This window comes from Saccopteryx bilineata, chromosome 1, assembly GCF_036850765.1.
Source record: "Saccopteryx bilineata isolate mSacBil1 chromosome 1, mSacBil1_pri_phased_curated, whole genome shotgun sequence".
NCBI classification, from domain to species: domain Eukaryota; kingdom Metazoa; phylum Chordata; class Mammalia; order Chiroptera; family Emballonuridae; genus Saccopteryx; species Saccopteryx bilineata.
In genome coordinates this window covers 25,266,531-25,289,784 of record NC_089490.1, presented here as the reverse complement: position 1 = coordinate 25,289,784, position 23,254 = coordinate 25,266,531, and positions in this window count along the sequence as shown.

Below are 23,254 nucleotides of genomic sequence, written 5' to 3'. Positions count from 1 at the left end.
ATCACAATATTTCCCTGTATTATCTAAAAGAATTTTACATGTGATCTCCTTATCCACTTGACATTTATTTTTGCATATGGTTCTAGGTAAAGGGTAAAAAATACATTTTCCATATAGATAAAGAATTAAACCTGTTTCATTTATTTAAAGTCTATCTTTTCGCTATACTGATATTTGTTTTGAGCAAACATTAATGCATTCACTGAAATTAACTATACTCTCCTGGATCTCAATAAAATTCTGTTGTTTTGTGGTAAGTATAATTTTATTAAATCAATAAGTCCAATTAATTAATTTGTCATTCCATATAAATATAATTTTACTTGGATAACATTTTTATTTTATGAGTTTGATCAAAAAAGTTACCTTAGAATATGAGAATTAGAAAGTAGATACCAGCCCAGGACTCAAGATCTATTGTTGATCATTCATATAATGTTAATAGTGTTTATAATTTTAATTCTTTTTTTTCTTTTTTTCAAAATATTTTTTTTAATTTCACCTACTGATTTATGCATTGCCTCGTCCCCTCAGTAGCACTTCTTAATTTATGAGCTAATAGTGTTTTTTAAAATATTAAACATATTGTGTCCACTTCAGGAGCACATATACTAAAAAAAAACATATTAAACATGTATTTCATCAGAGCTTGTTTGCAATGAGCTTAAGGCAATTAAGCCAGTTGCAAAAGCATGACTGAACATGCTGAATAAACTTGGCTGAAAGAAAATAATTTTTTTAACATTAATATATTAAAAATGAATATGTAGCTAAAGTTTTGGTAACACTCACAAAGTTTTTTGTAAGTTTTTCCTTATTTGGTAACATAAAACATATCCAAATGCTAATATCCAAGATATAGTTTGGTTCACCATGCTGATATATGACTTTCACATCAACTATTTTCTTTTTTTAGCTACTGAGGAAAAAATATGTATAAACAGAAATAAGTTATTGGTGCAAACTGCTACTGCTAATATTTCAAATCCTTTTTCTGTAGTTTATTTACCATAGCATACCTTTCTCCCCATAGTCCTACAGACTTACAATTAACAGGTATATAATATAGATTTAATGAAGGACTAAACATCTTTCTGTCGTGCATGCTATTTCATTTCCGGTTCTATTTACTAATCCCATGATTAAGTTATTTAAGGGAAGTTTATTCAAATTTCTAAATTTAACTTCTCTTAATATTGATAGTAAAATGAAGGGGGGAATTAAAAGGCTGACCATGAGGATGGGAATAAAATTATTCTAAAGTGTTGACAATTTAGCCCATGGTGGCAAATTAAAAAGGGATCATGAATCTAAGATTAAAATCAATTTCACAGCAAAAGACAAACTTTTTTAAATTTGTATATCTTGTTTCTTAGTCTTTCTACCAATTCCCAGCAGGAAAAGAGAATGAAAGGTAAATGATATTTGTAATTTCATTGTGACTCTCAGAGATTCACTCTATTTTTTTATCATACATAAACCTATACATATAATCAGTAGGTGAAATTAAAGTATTTCTCAAACTTTAAACTACATACAAATTTCTTAAGAGTTGGTTAATCATATTTTAAGATCTGAGCCATAGAGATTCTGATCTGGTAAGTCTCAGATAGGGCCTGGAGATGTGCATTTTAACAGAACCTGAGGATTCCGATAGAGGTGGTTGATACTAGCTCAAAGATTTTTGTTCCTGAAATACTTCCTTAAATACCTAAATAATATTATTTCACATATAATTGAATTGTATGGATCACTTACCTGGGCATGTCAGAATATATGTAGATAGATAGATAAATAGATAGGTGATAGATAGATAGATAGATAGATAGATAGATAGATAGATAGATAGATGATAGATAGATAATAGATAGATAGACAGAAGTAGAATCACTGGGTCACACATACATATATGTCAAAGATTAATTTTTTCTTTAGTTATCTGTAATCCTCAGTGCACCATGGGCTCTAATTTCAACAGAGCTACAATGCTGTATTAATCTCTTTACTAACAATTACCTGCTGGGTAGCTTCCTATGAAGATTAGAGTGTGAGTCCAGAGACTTGAAGACATCTCAGGAACATGAGACAGTATACGGAGCCACTCTGTGTGGCTCAGCTGGCTGGCTTTCATTGTGTCGGTAGAGGGGAAAAAATGAACCTAGAGTGAAATGGATGCTTTCTAGTCATTATTTCAGTGTCATTTTGTACAAATCATTGCCGGTGCTTTTCCTTATTTTAAAGAGTAATAACTTCCCTGCCTTGATTGCTGAGAGTAAAATGAGAAAATGCCTGCGAGTCATTTTAATAAATGTAGTAAGTCAAGTAGTAAATTACAAAAGATAGTGAAGATAGAAATATTTTTATCCCTGGCACTGTTCCTTTTGAAAGAAGATAGCTCCTCTGATTAACAATTGCAAGTCTAAAGACTAAATGTTTGAAAATCTAACAAAGCAGCAAGTACTAAAGATGTTCAAGACTATATTTTCTGATCAACCACTGAATATTTTATATACAGAAACAATTTCCTTTTGAATTTTTTTAATGTTAAGAGAAGTTCTCAGCCTGGCCAGTGGCTCAGTGGATAGAGCATCAGCCTGACATGTGGATGTCCCAGGTTTGATTCCCGGTCAGAGCACATAGGAGAAGCAACCATCTGCTTCTCCACATCCCTCACCCTTCCCTCTCTCTTCCCCTCCTGCAACCAGTGGCTGGATTGGTTCAAGAGTGGCCCTGGTCACTGAGAATAGCTCGGTTGGTCTGAGCATGTCAGCCTCAAGTGCTAAAATAGCTCGGTGCTCAAGCATCAGCTGCAGACTGGGCTGCCAGGTGGATCCTGATCAGGGCTCATGTGGAAGTCCATCTCTCTATCTCCCCTCCTCTCACTTAAAAAAAAAAAATCCAAGTGTTTCAACAGATAAATTATCCTAAAAAGAAAGGGAGGGGGAACCCACACATTAAGAGAGACTTAAAAGACATGTCAAGGCCCTGGCCAGCTGGCTCAGTGGATAGAGTGTTGGCCCACTGTGCAGATGTCCTAGCATCAATCCCCAGTCAGGGCACACATGAGAAACAACCATCTGCTTATCTTCCCCTTCCTCTCCCCCTTCTCTTTCCCTTCCCCTGTGACAGCCAGTGTCTCGACTGGTTCATGAGCCCCGGGGCACTGAAGATATCTTGGTTGATTTGAGCATCAGCTCTAGACAATGGTTACTGGATGGATCCAAATCAGGATGCACGTGGGAGTCTATCTCTCCTCCTCACACTTAAAAAAAAAAAAGAAAAAAGATATATCAAACACAAAAATGGGCAAAACTAAGCTATAGTATTCAGGAATAGATATTGTGAAGGAAGAAAAATAAATTGCTCCTACCTTTTAAGTTCTTATGGCTGGCATAATAATCAAAATAACATGAGACAAATTATCTGAAAAACAATGACAAATTTATTACATATGTACATACAGAGGTGCCCTAGACTCCAAGATCTGAGGACAGAGGAGAGGGTGAACGAAGCCTCACCTGACAACTTGAGCTCAGAGAGGCAGTGTCATGGTTCGGAACTTCAAAGAGCAGGAAGGTAAGTCACATGAAGGAGGAAAAGCAAATATTTGGTAAATAGATATTTGCTGGTACATCTTTAACAATGGGACACAGAGAGGACTTGGAACAAAGGGACCTTGCTAGGTTCCTCCCTGTCTACCACACCTAGTCCACATTAAATTATAGTTACGGTGATGACAGCACCCTTCCGTCTAAATTCCTCTTAGGCAATTAGGGGGAAGGTCAAAGGTTTTTCCTTAGTCTTTAATTTCTTGAAATTAACCAGCTTAAAATAATCAACATTTCAAAAATCAAACTGCTTCCCTTCAACATTTGTAGGATCAAAATTTAAAGAAGCTGCCGGAAATGGCGCCGTGAGCACCGCGTCTGACAGCTCTCCCCTAAATCACAACAAATTTATCAACTAGAAACAGAAAAATTTATCCTCGGAGCATTCCGGAGTTCCACACAAACTGATAGCGAAAGGACTGTTATCACTTGAATCTGAGAGACGAGGGTGTGGAGGAATCGACCACAGGGACGTTCTTTCAAACCGCAAGGAAGTGCGCCTGTGGTGAGTCAGCCCATATACTTGGGAACCGCGAGCCGCTGCAAGCGGCCAGCCGCCGGGATCCCCCGCGAGCGGCCGCCGCGAAGGCCGCCGCGAACCGCCACTGCGAGCGGCCGCCACGAGCAGCCGCCGCGAGCCGCCGCGAGCAGCCGCGCGCGCGCCCGGTCCGGTTGAGCACCGCTGACATTCCCAGCGGCCCGCACACTGCGAGTGGGGGTCGCCGGCCACCGGTGCCCGGAGCGCCCCATTCACGCGCGTGCCTTGGGCATTCCACGCGCCCAGGGCGCCCTGCTGGCCCGCACACCCAGGGGGCTCCATTATTCTGCGCCTGGTGTGGTCCAGCCGCCAGCGGCGGGGCGAGCGGGAGAGGCTTGGGAGATTCTCACCGTGGGCGGGGCACCTCACCCAGCCATTCAAGCTAACAATCAAGCATTGGGGGAGGGGCGCGCGCAGGCAGCCTAAAATATCTTCGGAAGCACACCTGCGACCCAATCACTGAAATTAGCTTAACCCATAAAATCTGCGCACCCTCGGTTCTAATTGATAAGATCTCTCTCAGTTCAGCGATCCAAGACAAGAGGCGTGATATTTTTTAGTGCCTCTCGCTAAAGGGGCGGGAGCAACTTCTCATTGATAGAGCCTCCATATTCAGGGATAAACGCTAACAAGAAGGACTTGGCAGATAATAAGGTCTATACTACACTAGTCGTAAGCAGAGACCAGTGCCTCTTCTTCCCTGCAAAAACAGGCTACAAAGTGTGGAAAGCCTGGGTTGAGAGGTCCAACTAAATGATAGGCGCTGAACAGTCACCTTGACAACAATTGACTCCCACCCCCGCCTGATTACACTGGAGGCCCTGACTCTCAGAGCCTTTCCCAAAGCCTTGCACTGAGTGGGGATAGAGTGGGGATTTCCCAGCTCTTTGAGCCTCTTACTCCCCAGGCAGAAGCAGTTGCAGCCTTATAGCTGGATCACCAGGCTGCTAATTCAGAAAGGGGGGACTAGGAGAGAGAATCCAGGAAAGCAAACTCTCTCATCGTTGGACCCTGCAAACGCCAGCAAGCCTTTACTTCCAGCAAGACTAAAGCCAATTATATGACATTGCCATAGAATCCCATCAACTGCAAATCCCTACCTAAGAGTGACACAGGGGCAGAGCCTGGGGTACAGAGTCACCAACCAGGAAGAGGGAGAGAAAAGAAAAAGGAAGAAGTTAACCTCTCAAAATCAAGAAAAACCCACAGACTTTACAACTTGATCCACTAATTTTTTGTTGTTGTTGTTGTTGTTTGTTTCTTCTATCTTTTTGCCTTTATTTCCTCCACCTCGGTCCTTCTATTCTCTGCCCATCTTATGCTTCCCCTTTCTTGAACTACACTACCCATGAGTGTTGCATTTTATTTTTCTTCTTCATCCTCACCCTCCTTTAAGGTTATACTCCAAAACACTTAACTCTCACTCTCTCCTCTTTTGTTTTTGTTTTTTTTTTGTCTTGCTTTATTTTGTTTTTTTCTCTTCCTATTTTATTTCTGCCTTCGTTTTTCTCTTTTTCTTATTTTTTCCTTTCTATTCGTTTTTTCTTTTCTCATTTTACTTTCCTCCTATATAATCCTCAATCACGAACAAATTAGTTAATTTGGGACTCAAGGCTTTTTTTTGGCTTTATTTCTCTTTTTTGCTTTTGTTTTTATTTTTTTTCTTGTTTGTTTATTTTTGTGGCATTTTGGGTCCTCCCAACCCAAGGTCTCCATTGTATTTAGTCTTTGCTCCACTTAATACAACAGATTTTTACTTATTATTTTTATTTTTTCTTCTTTATTATTCTTTTTTGGTCCTTTTTTCTGGTTCCCTCTTATCCCTCTCATTATATCACTTAGTTGACCATCACTTACAAGCAAATCATCTTATGCTTGTCTAAGATTTTCTTCCTTTTTTTTTTTTTGCATTTAGTAGGTCCCTACTCACTTTTTTTGCCCCTTGAACTCTTCACCCCAAATCAGGCCGTCCATTATAGGCACAATATTTCCCTGAGGAGGGGAGAGGAGGGAAAGAGAAGAGAGAAAAAAAGGGGGAAATAATAAATTATTACTGTTGTTTTTTTTTGTGGGGTGTTTTACCTTTTTTTTTTTTTCTTTTTACTCTTTATTAATTCTAATTAGTGCTATCAATAAGACCACCCTCAGATGCCGATAAGAAAGAGGAAATCGAATATTCTGGATACAAAAGAAAGAGAGGTAACACAAATAGATGTGGAAAAATCTATGGAGAAAAGACTTAACATATTGGAAGCCTTGGAGCTAAATGACAGAGAATTTAAAATAGAAATCTTAAAAATACTCAGAGATATACAAGAAAACACAGAAAGGCAATATAGGGAAATCAGAAAACAACTCAATGAACACAAAGAATATATTACCAAGGAAATTGAAACTATAAAAACAAATCAAACAGAAATGAAAAACTCAATTCACGAGCTGAAAAACGAGGTAACAAGCTTAGCTAACAGAACAGCCCAGATTGAAGATAGGATTAGTGAAATAGAAGACAAATAACTTGAGGCACAACAGAGAGAAGAAGAAAGAGACTCAAAAATAATAAAAAATGAGAAAGCCCTACAGGAATTGTCTGACTCCATCAGAAAGAATAACATAAGAATAATAGGTATATCAGAGGGAGAAGAGAAAGAAAATGGAATGGAGAATATACTCAAACAAATAATAGATGAGAACTTCCCAAGCCTGTGGAAGGAACTAAAGCCTCAAATTCAAGAAGCAAACAGAACACCGAGTTTTCTTAACCCCAACAAACCCACTCCAAGGCACATCATAATAAAGATGACACAAACCAATGACAAAGAAAAAATTCTCAAGGCAGCCAGGGAAAAGAAGAGTACAACATATAAAGGAAGGCCTATTAGATTATCATCAGATTTCTCAGCAGAAACTCTACAAGCTAGAAGAGAGTGGACCCCAATATTTAAAGCCCTGAAAGAGAGGAACTTTCAGCCAAGAATACTATACCCATCAAAGCTTTCCTTCAAGTATGAAGGAGATATAAAAACATTCACAAATACAGAAAAGATGAGAGAATTTATCAACAGAAAGCCCCCACTCCAGGAAATACTAAAGGGGGTTTTCCAACCAGATTCAAAGAACAAAAGAAAACAACACCACAAGTAACAGCTCCACCAAGAACACAATAAAACCAAACTTAAACTGTGACAACAAAGGAAAAAAAGGGGGGAGAGGATGGAGATTAACAGTAGCAAAGGATGATGAAGTGCAGAAATACTTATAAGATAGGGTACTACAATGAATATGGTAGGTACCCTTTTCATTACTTAATGGTAACCACCCTTAAAAAAACCACCACAAAAACACTTGACTTAAAAAAGGTAGCAACAGAGGAAAGAAGTATGGAACACAAACAAACAAAAACAAATGATAGAAAAACAAAAGAGAAGAATCAAACTAGATACAAAACTAACAGAAAGCAATTTATAAAATGGCAGTAGGAAACCCACAAGTGTCAATAATTACACTAAATGTAAATGGATTAAACTTACCAATAAAAAGACACAGAGTAGCAGAATGGATTAAAAAAAATCCAACTATATGCTGCCTACAAGAAACACATCTAAGCAACAAGGATAAAAACAAATTCAAAGTGAAAGGCTGGAAAACAATACTCCAAGCAAACAACATCCAAAAAAAAGCAGGCGTAGCAATACTCATATCTAATAATGCTGACTACAAGACAGAAAAAGTACTCAGAGACAAAAATGGTCATTTCATAATGATAAAGGGGAAGTTGAATCAAGAAGACATAACAATCCTTAATATATATGCACCAAACCAAGGAGCACCAAAATATATAAGACAGCTACTTATTGACCTTAAAACAAAAACTAACAAAAATACAATCATACTTGGAGACCTCAATACACCGCTGACGGCGCTAGATCGGTCATCCAAACAGAGAATCAATAAAGATATAGTGGCCTTAAACGAAATACTAGAACACCTGGATATGATAGACATCTACAGGACACTTCATCCCAAAGCGACAGAGTATACATTTTTCTCTAGTGTACATGGAACATTCTCAAGAATTGACCATATGTTGGGCCACAAAGACAATATCAGCAAATTTAGAAAAATTGAAATTGTACCAAGCATATTTTCTGATCATAAAGCCTTGAAACTAGAATTCAACTGCAAAAAAGAGGGGGAAAAACCCACAAAAATGTGGAAACTAAACAACATACTTCTAAAAAATGAATGGGTCAAAGAAGAAATAAGCGCAGAGATCAAAAAATATATACAGACAAATGAAAATGAAAATACGACATATCAGAATCTCTGGGATGCAGCAAAAGCAGTAATAAGAGGAAAGTTCATATCACTTCAGGCCTATATGAACAAACAAGAGAGAGCCGAAGTAAACCACTTAACTTCACACCTTAAGGAACTAGAAAAAGAAGAACAAAGACAACCCAAAACCAGCCGAAGAAAGGAGATAATAAAAATCAGAGCAGAAATAAATGAAATAGAGAACAGAAAAACTATAGAAAAAATCAATAAAACAAGGAGCTGGTTCTTTGAAAAGATCAACAAAATTGACAAACCCTTGGCAAGACTCACCAAGGAAAAAAGACACAGGACTCAAATAAATAAAATCCAAAATGAAAGAGGAGAGATCACCACAGACATCATAGATATACAAAGAATTATTGTAGAATACTATGAAAAATTATATGCCACCAAATACAACAATCTAGAAGAAATGGATAAATTCCTAGAACAATACAACCTTCCTAGACTGAGTCATGAAGAAGCAGAAAGCCTAAACAGACCAATCAGCAGGGAGGAAATAGAAAAAACTATTAAAAATCTCCCCAGGATGACGTCAGAGTAATGGCGGAGTAGGAAGCGATACCGATAAATCTCCCCCAAAACTCAACAAGATCTTCAACCAGAAACAGAAAAACCTATACTTGGAGCTTCCAGATTCTTCGCAATACACCCAAAGGTATGATTGAGTGAAAAATTGGCTAAATATATAACCAAACCCCGAAGGAAATAGGGAGTAAGAAATGCTCCGTCTTCCTCACTAACCTAAACAGGGCGGCTTTCTCTGGTAATTGTGAATATAGAAACTGAGGCGGGCAAAGGGGGTGAATAGATCCAGGCCCCCGCAGCAAAAACGGCCGAACCAGGCTGTGGCTCAGAGATCCAAGCCGAGGAAAATCTGATCCTGTGGCAACCCGGGCAATACAAGCTAACGCTCGCGCCAAACCCAAACAAAGAAAGACAAGCGGAGCGGCCATTTTACCCGGTCTCCTGGTCGGTGCGCAGTTAGTGGAAGAGAGATTTCTTCCTAAGCCGCGGAAGTGGGTGCCCATGTTGCCCCACGGAGAGGCAGGGTCAGAGGCCTTTCTGTGGGCTGAGGGCAGAGTCTCTGGGCAGCCCCAGCGCCCTGGGAAAGCCACACACGGGAGGGAGTGAGAACTAATCCCAACGGTGGAGATTTTCCGTGCTGGAGGCTGTTTCACTCAGAGGGAACCACGGCCGGCCTCATATCCTGGTTTGCGCGCGCAGATAAGGAGTGAGCGATTCCTCCGAGTGCCTCGGCAGTGCGCGCCCGTGTTATCGCACAGAGGGGCAGAGTCAGGGGCCTTTGTGTGGGCCAAAGCGGAGTCTCGGGCCGCCCCAGCGCCTTGCAAGAGCCGCACACGGGGACGGAGCGAGACTCAATTCCAACGCTGCAACTTTTCCCTGCGGTTGGGGGTTTCACTCAGAGCGTGAGACTGCTGGCCGGATATCCTGGTTGCAGACAGTGAGTGAGAGTTTCCTCCAAGCGCCCCGGAAGTGGGCGCCCGCTTGTGTTACCGGATAGAGTGGCAGAGCCAGAGGTCTTCGAGTGGGCGGAAAGCCCGCCTGATTATGCTAGCAGCTCTGACTGACTGAGCCTTACCCAGAGCCCTGTGCTGAGTGGAAATAGAGTGGGGAGTTGCCAGCAATTTGAGCCTCTTACTATCCAGGCAGAGGCAGCAGCAACCCCATACCTGGACTATCAGGCTACTAATTGAGGAAGGAAAGACTAGGAGAAAGGCTCTAGGAACACGGACTCTCTCACTGTCGGAGCCTATAAATGCTAATGAGCCTCGACTCCCAACGAGAATAAAGCACAATACATGACATTGCCATAGAGACTTATCAACTGCAAACCTCTACCTGAGCGTGCCAAAGGGGCAGAACCCGGGGTACAGAGTCACCGACCAGGAAGAGGGAGAGAAAAGAAAAAGCAAGAAGATAACCTCTCAAAATCAAGAATAATCTGCAGACTTTATAACCTATCCCATTTTATTATATTTGTTCGTTTGTTTCTCTTATCTTCATTCTTGAGACTTTTTTTTCCTCCTCCAATTTGGCCGATTAACTCTCTACCGGTCTTACTCTCTCCTCTCCTTGAACTACACTACCCATAAGTGTTACATCTCCCATTATCATTTCTCTTCTCTTCATTTCTCTCTATGAGGGTTGCACTCCAAAACCCTTAACTCTCTCTCTCTCTCTCCTTTCTTTTTTCTTCTTTTAGTGGTTCCCTCTTTTTTTCTCTCTCTCTCTTTCTTTTCTCCCTCTATAGTAGTTTCTTCCTTTCTCCTTTACATCTCCTCTCATTCAAACCTCAATAACAAACAAATTATCTTATCTGGGACTCAAACCTATGTTTGTGGCATTTTGGGGGGTTTTTACTTCACCTTTTTAACTCACTAGCAGTGCTCCCATCCCTGGCTCTCCATATTATCTAGTTCTTGTTCCACTAAATACAATAGTAAGTTTTTAATTTGTCCCCCCATTTTTCCGTTTTCCTCTTATTCCTCTCATCATAACTCTTAGAAAACCAACACCTAAAAGCAAATCATTTTATTCTTGACCCAAATTTTTTCCTTATTTGCTTTTTGTGGGTCCATACGCTCTTTTTTTTTTCTTCTTCTTCTTTTTTTTTTTTTTTTTTTCTTTCTCTCTTTTTTGCCCCTTTATTACTTTTCCCCAATTCAGGCCCTCCATCACAGGCATTGTTTGTTATAACTCACAGTCCACCACAAGATTGTCTCAAGAAAGAGGGGAGAGGAAAGGAGAGGAAAAAAAGAGGGGGGGAATAATTTCCTTTTTTAAAAATTTTTATTTTATTTTATTTTTCTTTATTTCATTATTAATTTTTTTTAAAAAAAACAACTCTTTTCGATTTGTTATTTTTTTATTTTTTTTAACTTTTTATTCTTTATTAAATCTCATTAATACTATCAACAAAACCACCCTCAGATGCCATTAAGGAAGAGAAAATCGAATATCATGGATACAAAAGAAAGAGAGGTAACACAGCTAGATGAGGAAAAATCTATGGAGAAAAAATTTAATATATTGGAAACCTTGGAGCTAAATGACAGAGAATTCAAGATAGAAATCCTAAAAATCCTCCGAGATATACAAGAAAACACAGAAAGGCAATATAGGGAAATCAGAAAACAACTCCATGAACACAAAGAATATATGTCCAAGGAAATTGAAACTATAAAAACAAATCAAACAGAGATGAAAAACTCAATTCATGAGCTGAAAAACGAAGTAACAAGCTTAGCTAATAGAACAGGTCAGATAGAAGAGAGGATTAGTGAAATAGAAGACAAGCAACTTGAGGCACAACAGAGAGAAGAAGAAAGAGACTCAAAAATTAAAAAAAATGAGATAGCCCTACAAGAATTATCTGACTCCATCAAAAAGAATAACATAAAAATAATAGGTATATCAGAGGGAGAAGAGAGAGAAAATGGAATGGAGAACATACTTAAACAAATAATTGATGAGAACTTCCCAAGCCTGTGGAAAGAACTAAAGCCTCAAGTTCAAGAAGCAAACAGAACTCCAAGTTTTCTTAACCCCAACAAACCTACTCCAAGGCATATCATAATGAAATTGACACAAACCAACAGCAAAGAAAAAATTCTCAAGGCAGCCAGGGAAAAGAAGAATACAACATATAAAGGAAGGCCCATTAGATTATCATCAGATTTCTCAGCAGAAACTCTACAAGCTAGAAGAGAGTGGACCCCAATATTTAAAGTCCTGAAAGAGAGGAACTTTCAGCCACGAATACTATACCCATCAAAGCTATCCTTCAAATACGAAGGAGAAATAAAAACATTCACAGATACAGAAAAGATGAGGGAATTTATCATCAGAAAACCCCCACTCCAGGAATTACTAAAGGGGGTTCTCCAATCAGATACAAAGAACAAAAAAAAACAGAGCCACAAGTAAAAGCTCCAAGAAGAACACAATAAAACCAAATTTAAACTGTGACAACAACAAAAAGAAAGAGGGGGAGAAGACGGAGATTAACAGTAGCAAAGGACGATGGAGTGCAAAAGTACTCACAAAATAGTTTGCTACAATGAACAGGGTAGGGACCCTTTTCATTACTCAAAGGTAACCACCATTGAAAAAACCACCACAGAAGCACATGAGATAAAAAAGATAGCAACAGAGGAAAGATGTATGGAATACAACCAAATAAAAACAAAAGATAGAAAAACGAAAGAGAAGGATCAAACAAGACACAAAACTAACAGAAAGCAAGATATAAAATGGCAATAGGGAACTCACAAGTATCAATAATTACACTAAATGTAAATGGATTAAACTCACCAATAAAAAGGCACAGAGTAGCAGAATGGATTAAAAAAGAAAATCCAACTGTATGCTGCCTACAGGAAACTCATCTAAGTAACAAGGATAAAAACAAATTCAAAGTGAAAGGCTGGAAAACAATACTCCAAGCAAATAACATCCAAAAAAAAGCAGGTGTAGCAATACTCATATCGGATAATGCTGACTACAAGACAGGAAAAGTACTTAGAGACAAAAATGGCCATTTCATAATGGCTAAGGGGACACTGAATCAAGAAGACATAACAATTCTTAATATATATGCACCAAACCAAGGAGCACCAAAATATATAAGACAGCTACTTATTGATCTTAAAACAAAAACTGACAAAAATACAATCATACTTGGAGACCTCAATACACCGCTGACGGCTCTAGATCGGTCATCCAAACAGAGAATCAACAAAGATATAGTGGCCTTAAACAAAACACTAGAGCACCTGGATATGATAGACATCTACAGGACATTTCATCCCAAAGTGACTGAGTATACATTTTTCTCCAGTGTACATGGATCATTCTCAAGAATTGACCATATGTTGGGCCACAAAAACAATATCAGCAAATTCAGAAAAATTGAAGTTGTACCAAGCATATTTTCTGATCATAAAGCCTTGAAACTAGAATTCAACTGCAAAAAAGAGGAAAAAAATCCCACAAAAATGTGGAAACTAAACAACATACTTTTAAAAAATGAATGGGTCAAAGAAGAAATAAGTGCAGAGATCAAAAGATATACAGACTAATGAAAATGACAATACGACATATCAGAATCTATGGGATGCAGCAAAAGCAGTGATAACAGGGAAGTTCATATCGCTTCAGGCATATATGAACAAACAAGAGAGAGCCCAAGTGAACCACTTAACTTCCCACCTTAAGGAACTAGAAAAAGAAGAACAAAGACAACCCAAAACCAGCCGAAGAAAGGAGATAATAAAAATCAGAGCAGAAATAAATGAATTAGAGAACAGAAAAACTATAGAAAAAATTAATAGAACAAGGAGCTGGTTCTTTGAAAAGATCAACAAAATTGACAAACCCTTGGCAAGACTTACCAAGGAAAAAAGAGAAAGAACTCATATAAACAAAATCCAAAATGAAAGAGGAGAAATCACCACGGACACCGTAGATATACAAAGAATTATTGTAGAATACTATGAAAAACTTTATGCCACTAAATTCAACAACCTAGAAGAAATGGATAAATTCCTAGAACAATACAACCTTCCTAGACTGAGTCAAGAAGAAGCAGAAAGCCTAAACAGACCTATCAGTAGAGAAGAAATAGAAAAAACCATTAAAAACCTCCCCAAAAATAAAAGTCCAGGCCCTGACGGCTATACCAGCGAATTTTATCAAACATTCAAAGAAGACTTGGTTCCTATTCTACTCAAAGTCTTCCAAAAAATTGAAGAAGAAGCAATACTTCCAAACACATTTTATGAGGCCAACATAACCCTCATACCAAAACCAGGCAAGGATGGCACAAAAAAAGAAAACTACAGACCAATATCTCTAATGAATACAGATGCTAAAATACTAAACAAAATACTAGCAAATCGAATACAACAACATATTAAAAAAATAATACATCATGATCAAGTGGGATTCATCCCAGAATCTCAAGGATGGTTCAACATACGTAAAACGGTTAATGTAATACACCATATCAACAAAACAAAGAACAAAAACCACATGATCTTATCAATAGACGCAGAAAAGGCTTTCGATAAAATACAACACAATTTTATGTTTAAGACTCTCAACAAAATGGGTATAGAAGGAAAATATCTCAACATGATAAAGGCCATATATGATAAACCATCAGCTAACATCATATTAAATGGCACTAAACTGAAGGCTTTCCCCCTTAAATCAGGAACAAGACAGGGTTGTCCACTCTCTCCACTCTTATTTAATGTGGTACTAGAGGTTCTAGCCAGAGCAATCAGACAAGACAAAGAAATAAAAGGCATCCATATCGGAAAAGAAGAAGTAAAGGTATCACTTTTTGCAGATGATATGATCCTATACATCGAAAACCCCAAAGAATCCACAAAAAGACTACTAGAAACAATAAGCCAATACAGTAAGGTCGCAGGATACAAAATTAACATACAGAAGTCAATAGCCTTTCTATATGCCAACAATGAAACAACTGAGAAGGAACTCAAAAGAATAATCCCCTTCACGATTGCAACAAAAAAAATAAAATACTTAGGAATAAACATAACAAAGAATGTAAAGGACTTATATAATGAAAACTATAAACCATTGTTAAGGGAAATCGAAAAAGATATAATGAGATGGAAGAGTATACCTTGTTCTTGGCTAGGAAGAATAAATATAATCAAGATGGCTATATTACCCAAAGCAATATACAAATTTAATGCAATTCCCATCAAAATTCCAATGACGTTTTTTAAAGAAATAGAGCAAAAAATCATCAGATTTATATGGAACTATAAAAAACCCCGAATAGCCAAAGCAATCCTAAAGAAAAAGAATGAAGCTGGGGGCATAACAATACCTGACTTCAAACTCTATTATAGGGCCACGACAATCAAAACAGCATGGTATTGGCAGAAAAATAGACACTCAGACCAATGGAACAGAATAGAAAGTCCAGAAATAAAACCACATATATATAGTCAAATAATTTTTGATAAAGGGGCCAACAACACACAATGGAGAAAAGAAAGCCTCTTCAATAAATGGTGCTGGGAAAACTGGAAAGCCACATGCAAAAGAATGAAACTGGACTACAGTCTCTCCCCCTGTACAAAAATTAACTCAAAATGGATCAAAGATCTAAACATAAGACCTGAAACAATTAAGTACATAGAAGAAGACATAGGTACTCAACTCATGGACCTGGGTTTTAAAGAGCATTTTATGAATTTGACTCCAATGGCAAGAGAAGTGAAGGCAAAAATTAATGAATGGGACTACATCAGACTAAGAAGTTTTTGCTCAGCAAGGGAAACTGATAACAAAATAAACAGAAAGCCAACTAAATGGGAAATGATATTTTCAAACAACAGCTCAGATAAGGGCCTAATATCCAAAATATACAAAGAACTCATAAAACTCAACAACAAACAAACAAACAATCCAATAAAAAAATGGGAAGAGGATATGAATAGACACTTCTCACAGGAAGAAATACAAATGGCCAACAGATATATGAAAAGATGCTCATCTTCTTTAGCTATTAGAGAAATGCAAATCAAAACGGCAATGAGATACCACCTCACACCTGTTCGATTAGCTGTTATTAGCAAGTCAGGTAATAGCAAATGTTGGAGAGGCTGTGGAGAAAAAGGAACCCTCATACACTGTTGGTGGGAATGTAAAGTAGTACAACCATTATGGAAGAAAGTATGGTGGTTCCTCAAAAAACTGAAAATAGAACTACCTTATGACCCAGCAATCCCTCTACTGGGTATATATCCCCAAAACTCAGAAACATTGATACGTAAAGACACATGCAGCCCCATGTTTATTGCAGCATTGTTCACAGTGGCCAGGACATGGAAACAACCAAAAAGCCCATCAATAGATGACTGGATAAAGAAGATGTGGCACATATACACTATGGAATACTACTCAGCCATAAGAAATGATGACATCGGAACATTTACAGCAAAATGGTGGGATCTTGATAACATGATACGAAGCGAAATAAGTAAATCAGAAAAAAACAGGAACTGTATTATTCCATACGTAGGTGGGACATAATAGTGAAACTAAGAGACATTGATAAGAGTGTGGTGGTTACGGGGGGGAGGGGGGAATGGGAGAGGGATAGGGGGTGGGAGGGGCACAAAGAAAACAAGATAGAAGGTGACAGAGGACAATCTGACTTGGGGTGGTGGGTATGCAACATAATTGAATGACAAGATAACCTGGACTTGTTATCTTTGAATATATGTATCCTGATTTATTGATGTCACCCCATTAAAAAAATAAAATTATAAAAAAAAATAAAAAAAAAAAAAAAAAAAAATCTCCCCAAAAATTAAAGTCCAGGCCCAGACGGTTATACTAGTGAATTCTATCAAACATTCAAAGAAGACTTGTTTCCTATTCTACTCAAAGTCTTCCAAAAAATTGAAGAAGAAGCAATACTTCCAAACACATTTTATGAGGCCAACATAACCCTCATACCAAAACCTGGCAAGGATGGCACAAAGAAAGAAAACTACAGACCAATATCTCTAATGAATACAGATGCTAAAATACTAAACAAAATACTGCAAACCGAATACAACAACATATTAAAAAAATAATACATCATGATCAAGTGGGATTCATCCCAGAATCTCAAGGATGGTTCAACATACGCAAAACGGTTAACGTAATACACCATATCAACAAAACAAAGAACAAAAACCACATGATCTTATCAATAGATGCAGAAAAGGCTTTTGATAAAATACAACACAATTTTATGTTTAAGACTCTCAACAAAATGGGTATAGAAGGAAAATATCTCAACATGATAAAGGCCATATATGATAAACCATCAGCCAACATCCTATTAAACGGCATAAAACTGAGGACTTTCTACCTTAAATCAGGAACAAGACAGGGTTGTCCACTCTCTCCACTCTTATTCAACGTGGTGCTAGAAGTTCTGGCCAGAGCAATCAGACAAGACAAAGAAATAAAAGGCATCCATATCGGAAAAGAAGAAGTAAAGCTATCACTTTTTGCTGATGATATGATCCTATACATCGAAAACCCGAAGGACTCCACAAAAAGATTATTAGAAACAATAAACCAATACAGTAAGGTCGCAGGATACAAAATTAACATACAAAAGTCCATAGCCTTTCTATATGCCAACAATGAAATATTAGAAAACGAACTCAAAAAAATAATCCCCTTCACGATTGCAACAAAAAAAATAAAATACCTAGGAATAAACATAACAAAGAACGTAAAGGACCTATATAATGAAAATTACAAAGCATTGTTAAGGGAAATCGAAAAAGATACAATGAGATGGAAAAATATTCCTTGTTCTTGGATAGGAAGAATAAATATAATCAAAATGGCCATATTACCCAAAGCAATATACAAATTTAATGCAATTCCCATCAAAATCCCTATGAGATTTTTTAAAGAAATGGAACAAAAAATCATCAGATTTATATAGAACTATAAAAAACCCCGAATAGCCAAAACAATCCTAAGGAAAAAGAATGAAGCTGGGGGCATTACAATACCTGACTTTAAACTATATTATAGGGCCACGATAATCAAAACAGCATGGTATTGGCAAAAAAATAGACACTCAGACCAATGGAACAGAATAGAAAGCCCAGAAATAAAACCACATATATATGGTCAAATAATCTTTGATAAAGGGGCCAACAACACACAATGGAGAAAAGAAAGCCTCTTCAACAAATGGTGTTGGGAAAACTGGAAAGCCACATGCAAAAGAATGAAACTCGACTACAGCCTGTCTCCGTGTACTAAAATTAATTCAAAATGGATCAAAGACCTAAATATAAGACCTGAAACAATAAAGTACATAGAAGAAGACACAGGTACTAAAATCATGGACCTGGGTTTTAAAGAACATTTTATGAACTTGACTCCAATGGCAAGAGAAGTGAAGGCAAAGATAAATGAATGGGACTACATCAGAATTAAAAGTTTTTGCTCAGCAAGAGAAACTGATATCAAAATAAACAGACAGCCAACTATATGGGAAATGATATTTTCAAACGACAGCTCAGATAAGGGCCTAATATCCAAAATATACAAAGAACTCATAAAACTCAACAACAAACAAACAAACAATCCAATAAAAAAATGGGAAGAGGACATGAACAGACACTTCTCCCAGGAAGAGATACAAATGGCCAACAGATATATGAAAAGATGCTCAGCTTCATTAGTTATTAGAGAAATGCAAATCAAAACTACAATGAGATACCACCTCACTCCTGTTAGATTAGCTATTATCAACAAGACGGGTAATAGCAAATGTTGGAGAGGCTGTGGAGAAAAAGGAACCCTCATTCACTGTTGGTGGGACTGTAAAGTAGTACAACCATTATGGAGGAAAGTATGGTGGTTCCTCAAAAAACTGAAAATAGAACTACCTTATGACCCAGCAATCCCTCTACTGGGTATATACCCCAAAACCTCAGAAACATTGATACGTGAAGACACAAGTAGCCCCATGTTCATTGCAGCACTGTTCACAGTGGCCAAGACATGGAAACAACCAAAAAGCCCTTCAATAGAAGACTGGATAAAGAAGATGTGGCACATATACACTATGGAATACTACTCAGCCATAAGAAATGATGACATCAGATCATTTACAGCAAAATGGTGGGATCTTGATAACATTATAAGGAGTGAAATAAGTAAATCAGAAAAAAACAAGAACTACATGATTCCATACATTGGTGGAACATAAAAATGAGACTAAGAGACATGGACAAGAGTGTGGTGGTTACCAAGGGTGGGGGGGGAGGGAGGACATGGGAGGGAGGGAGGGAGGGAGAGAGTTAGGGAGAGGGGGAGGGGCACAGAGAACTAGATAGAGGGTGATGGAGGACAATCTGACTTTGGGCGAGGGGTTTGCAAAATAATTTGATGACAAAATAACCTAGACATGTTTTCTTCGAATATATGTACCCTGATTTATTAATGTCATCCCATTACCATTAATAAAAATTTATTAAAAAAAAAAAAAATTTAAAGAAGCTGGCGGAAGTGATCAGTATATAGATCAGCCCTGGAATTACTTTGGGAGGGTCAAAGGTATGGTATGATTGTGATGGCACTCCAAGAGGAACTGGGGGGGGGGGGGGTTGGTACACGTGTATTTCTTAACCTGGACTGTGGTTATAAGAGAGTTGGTTTTAAAATATTAATTAATGTATAAATTTGTTTCATGTGGTTTTCTTTATCGGTGTCTTTTTTGTTATAATAAAATGCTTTTTTAATTTTTTCAGCAAGAAAGAGACAGGGACAGACAGGGAGGGAGAGGGATGAGAAGCATCAAGTCATAGTTGCGGCACTTTCGTTGTTCATTGATTGCTTTCTCATATGTGTTTTGACCAGGGGGCTCCAGCAGAACCTTAGGCCTCAAGCCAGCAACCTTGGGCTCAAGCCAGCGACACCATGATCTGAAGCTGGTGAGCCTGCACTCAAGCCTGCGATCTTGGGGTTTCAAATCTGGGTCCTCTGCATCCCAGGTCGAGCTCTACCCACTGCGCCACCGCCTGGTCAGATTACAATAAAATGTTTTCAAATAAATTTTAATTCATATTACTCTGACATTTCAATAAAGAAAATACAATTTATTGAAATGAATTATTTCTTGGTCGAACTCAACTCCGAATTTTAAAAGGTATACGCAGGTGTCCCATAGAGTTAGACAAATAAGAGCAGAGACACGCTGAGTCTCATTTCCACGCTTCCCTTCCACCCTGAGCCTCTCCCCGTCCCCGCCTTACCTGGATGAGCAAGGGAAGTCTTTCCTGCCAGCGAAAATAATGGCAACACCTCCAAGTTTCGAAAAGCATGCTGGGCAGCCAACTGCCGAGGCCACTCTTCCCCCACGGATCCCGCTGCCATACTGGGAAAGCTGAGGGGCATTCTAATTGTTACAGAGCCTGGCTCAGCTTCTCAGACTAATAGAAAAGGAGCAGCTGTTTTAATCTATGTGATCTCTGAAGCGGGACCATGCTATTTGTGTAACATGGCAACTTTGCTGAGAAAGCCATTCCCACAGGACAGAGGGGGAAGGAAACATTTAAGCAGTTACCAGGGAAAGTGTGAGAGAGAAATAATGTTAGCAAATGCCCTCATTTCAGTTTAGCAGCGGTGAAACGTTTGTTTATATTTTTTTTGTTTAGATTTTGGTAAAAAGAATAATACAACACCTTAAGGTAATTATTTGAATTAGAATGTATTATTTCTATGTTAATATGCAGGTGCTCAATTTGCACCCACCTTTTCTGAATACCTCCTCAGCTTGTAGCTTGTTCTCAACTTCCCTACGCTTCTGTTTGAACAACACGGACAGCACATGATCAGATCTATGCTGCTGACACCCGAGATTCCATTCTGACCAGAGGACAAAGAGGCTTCTCCCATCGATGTGTACACACTTAGGCGGACTGTATTTTGTGCGGTATTTTTCTGATTGTTCATGAAAATGTATAGTATTGTTGGAAATTAAAAGGTGCCCCATAAATCAGTATTATATAGTTCAATTTCAGCAAACAGGACATAGTGAAAGAAAACCCAGGAAAATCTAAAACTAGACCAATCACCCTTCCTTCTTGAGCCAGCTCCAGGGGTTCTGCAGACTTTCCCAGGATACATTCAATATATGAGCTACGTGGCATTACGGTTGTCACCAGGGGGCGCCAAAGGGCCCTGCTCCTGGCTGCCATCTGTTATCACCTCTACTTAACAATGTCTTCAACATTGACCTCAATCATTTTGTCCTGGATCCTGATTCTAAGCCACCTAAGCGCCTATATTTCTATGAAATTTGTCATTCCCACTTCAAACGGCTTTATTTGTTTATTTTAAATTTATTTGGCCCTGGCCAGTTTTCTCAGTGGATAGAGCGTCAGCCCAGCATGCAGACATCACCAGCTCAATCCCTGATCAGGGCACACAGGAGAAGTGACCATCTGCTTCTCTTTACCTCTCCCCCTTCTCTCTCTTTCCCCCTCTTGCAGCCAATGGCTCAATTGCTTGTGTCGGCCCCACGTGCTAAGGATGGGTCTATTGGTCTGAGCATTGGCCTCAGGTGCTGAGGATAGCTTATTTAATACTAACATTGACCCCAGACGGGGATTGCCAGGTGGATCCTGGTCAAGGAGCATGCGGAGTCTGTCATCTCCCCTCCTCTCAAAAAAAAAAATAAATAAATAAAATTTTAAAAATTAAAAAAATATATATATATATATATTGATTTTAGAAAGAGAGGAAGGGAGACATACAGAAACACCAATCTGCTCCTTTATGTACTCTGACAAGGGATCAAACCCATAACCTTTGAAAATCGGGACGACAGCCACACGGCCAGGGCTGCATTTATTTTATTGAATAAATATATTTCTTTGGTATCATCTTTGAATCCTCTCTTTCCTTTCAAATCTTTCCCCATTCATTTATGTTTTATGTAGTCTATTTAATGTCTCTCACATTCTTTAAACATTCTCCCTGTTATTTTCCGAGTCCAAACTTTCAGTAACTCCCACTTAGACTTTTGTAAGTCTTCTGATACACCCCTGCCTCCAGTCTCCTATCGACAGGCCAGGTGTTCCAAACCATTCTTTACAGAGCTGCCAGATGGACTGTCTCAAAGTGTTAATGTTGAAGAATTCTTAGGGGATATCTGAGCAGAAAGCGCCAGAAATCTGTCTCCCCACCAAGACAACAATTACACTGGCAGAATCTGATCTAACTATTTGCAACTTCTTATGGGAAGTCTTGGATAATCAATTGCTAATTAATTTTGGTCCTTTTTGGCTCCTAGTACAGTAGCCACTGCCTATCCCTCTACCCCCGCCCTGTGACAGGCTGTTCATTTGTTTCTAGAACAACCTGCCCGCAGTTTTTAGAAGCCAGGGTGGGCTAAAAGGACCCTATCCTTTGTTATTGGGGATCTGAGCTCTAATGTCTAATCCATTCTTCTGATCACAGAAGTGCAGACTAAGAGGTAGGTGGACATTGTCCTTGAAGCTCCTCCCATGGCCGCAAACCCTTCTCCTTCTGGCTGAATTGACTTCCAAGGGATTTAAAGGGCTAACACCCTTTTTACTCCTCCCTTAGTTTTTTTTTCCCCTTGTGAGGACCAGAAATTAAAGTCTAGGAGACTCAAAAACAACTGCAGATACTGGGAAAAATTAGAGTGACCATGCAGGCACAGGGAGAGGCTCAAAAATGATCTGTGAAGACCTTACGTTTATACCTCAGACTGATCTTAGGCACAGAGACAGCCTACAACAATGAAAAAAAATAAAAAAAAATAAACATACTGTTGAATTGTGCACCTGAAACTGATATAATTTTATTAACCAATGTCAAGTCCAATAAATTCAATTAAATTTTTTTTTAATAAAAATAACCTTCAGTTTTTTTAAAAAATATCATAGCAAACTCTAGGAAAGGGGCTGAGTCTGACTTCCAGTTCCTCCACAGGGATGGACACCAGTGCAGTGTGTGCATGGGGCCCGAGTCCTTTGCTACCAGGTTTATTTCACCCTGGGAAGCGTGCAAGGCAGCCCCCATACACATACCCCGCCCCGCTCCGGCCTGGGGCTCCAGGGTCTGGCTCTGGCTGCGGAGGTTAGAGGTCTCAGGCCATATATATCTGTAGACATTATACTTCAGAAAACCACAGAGGAATAAA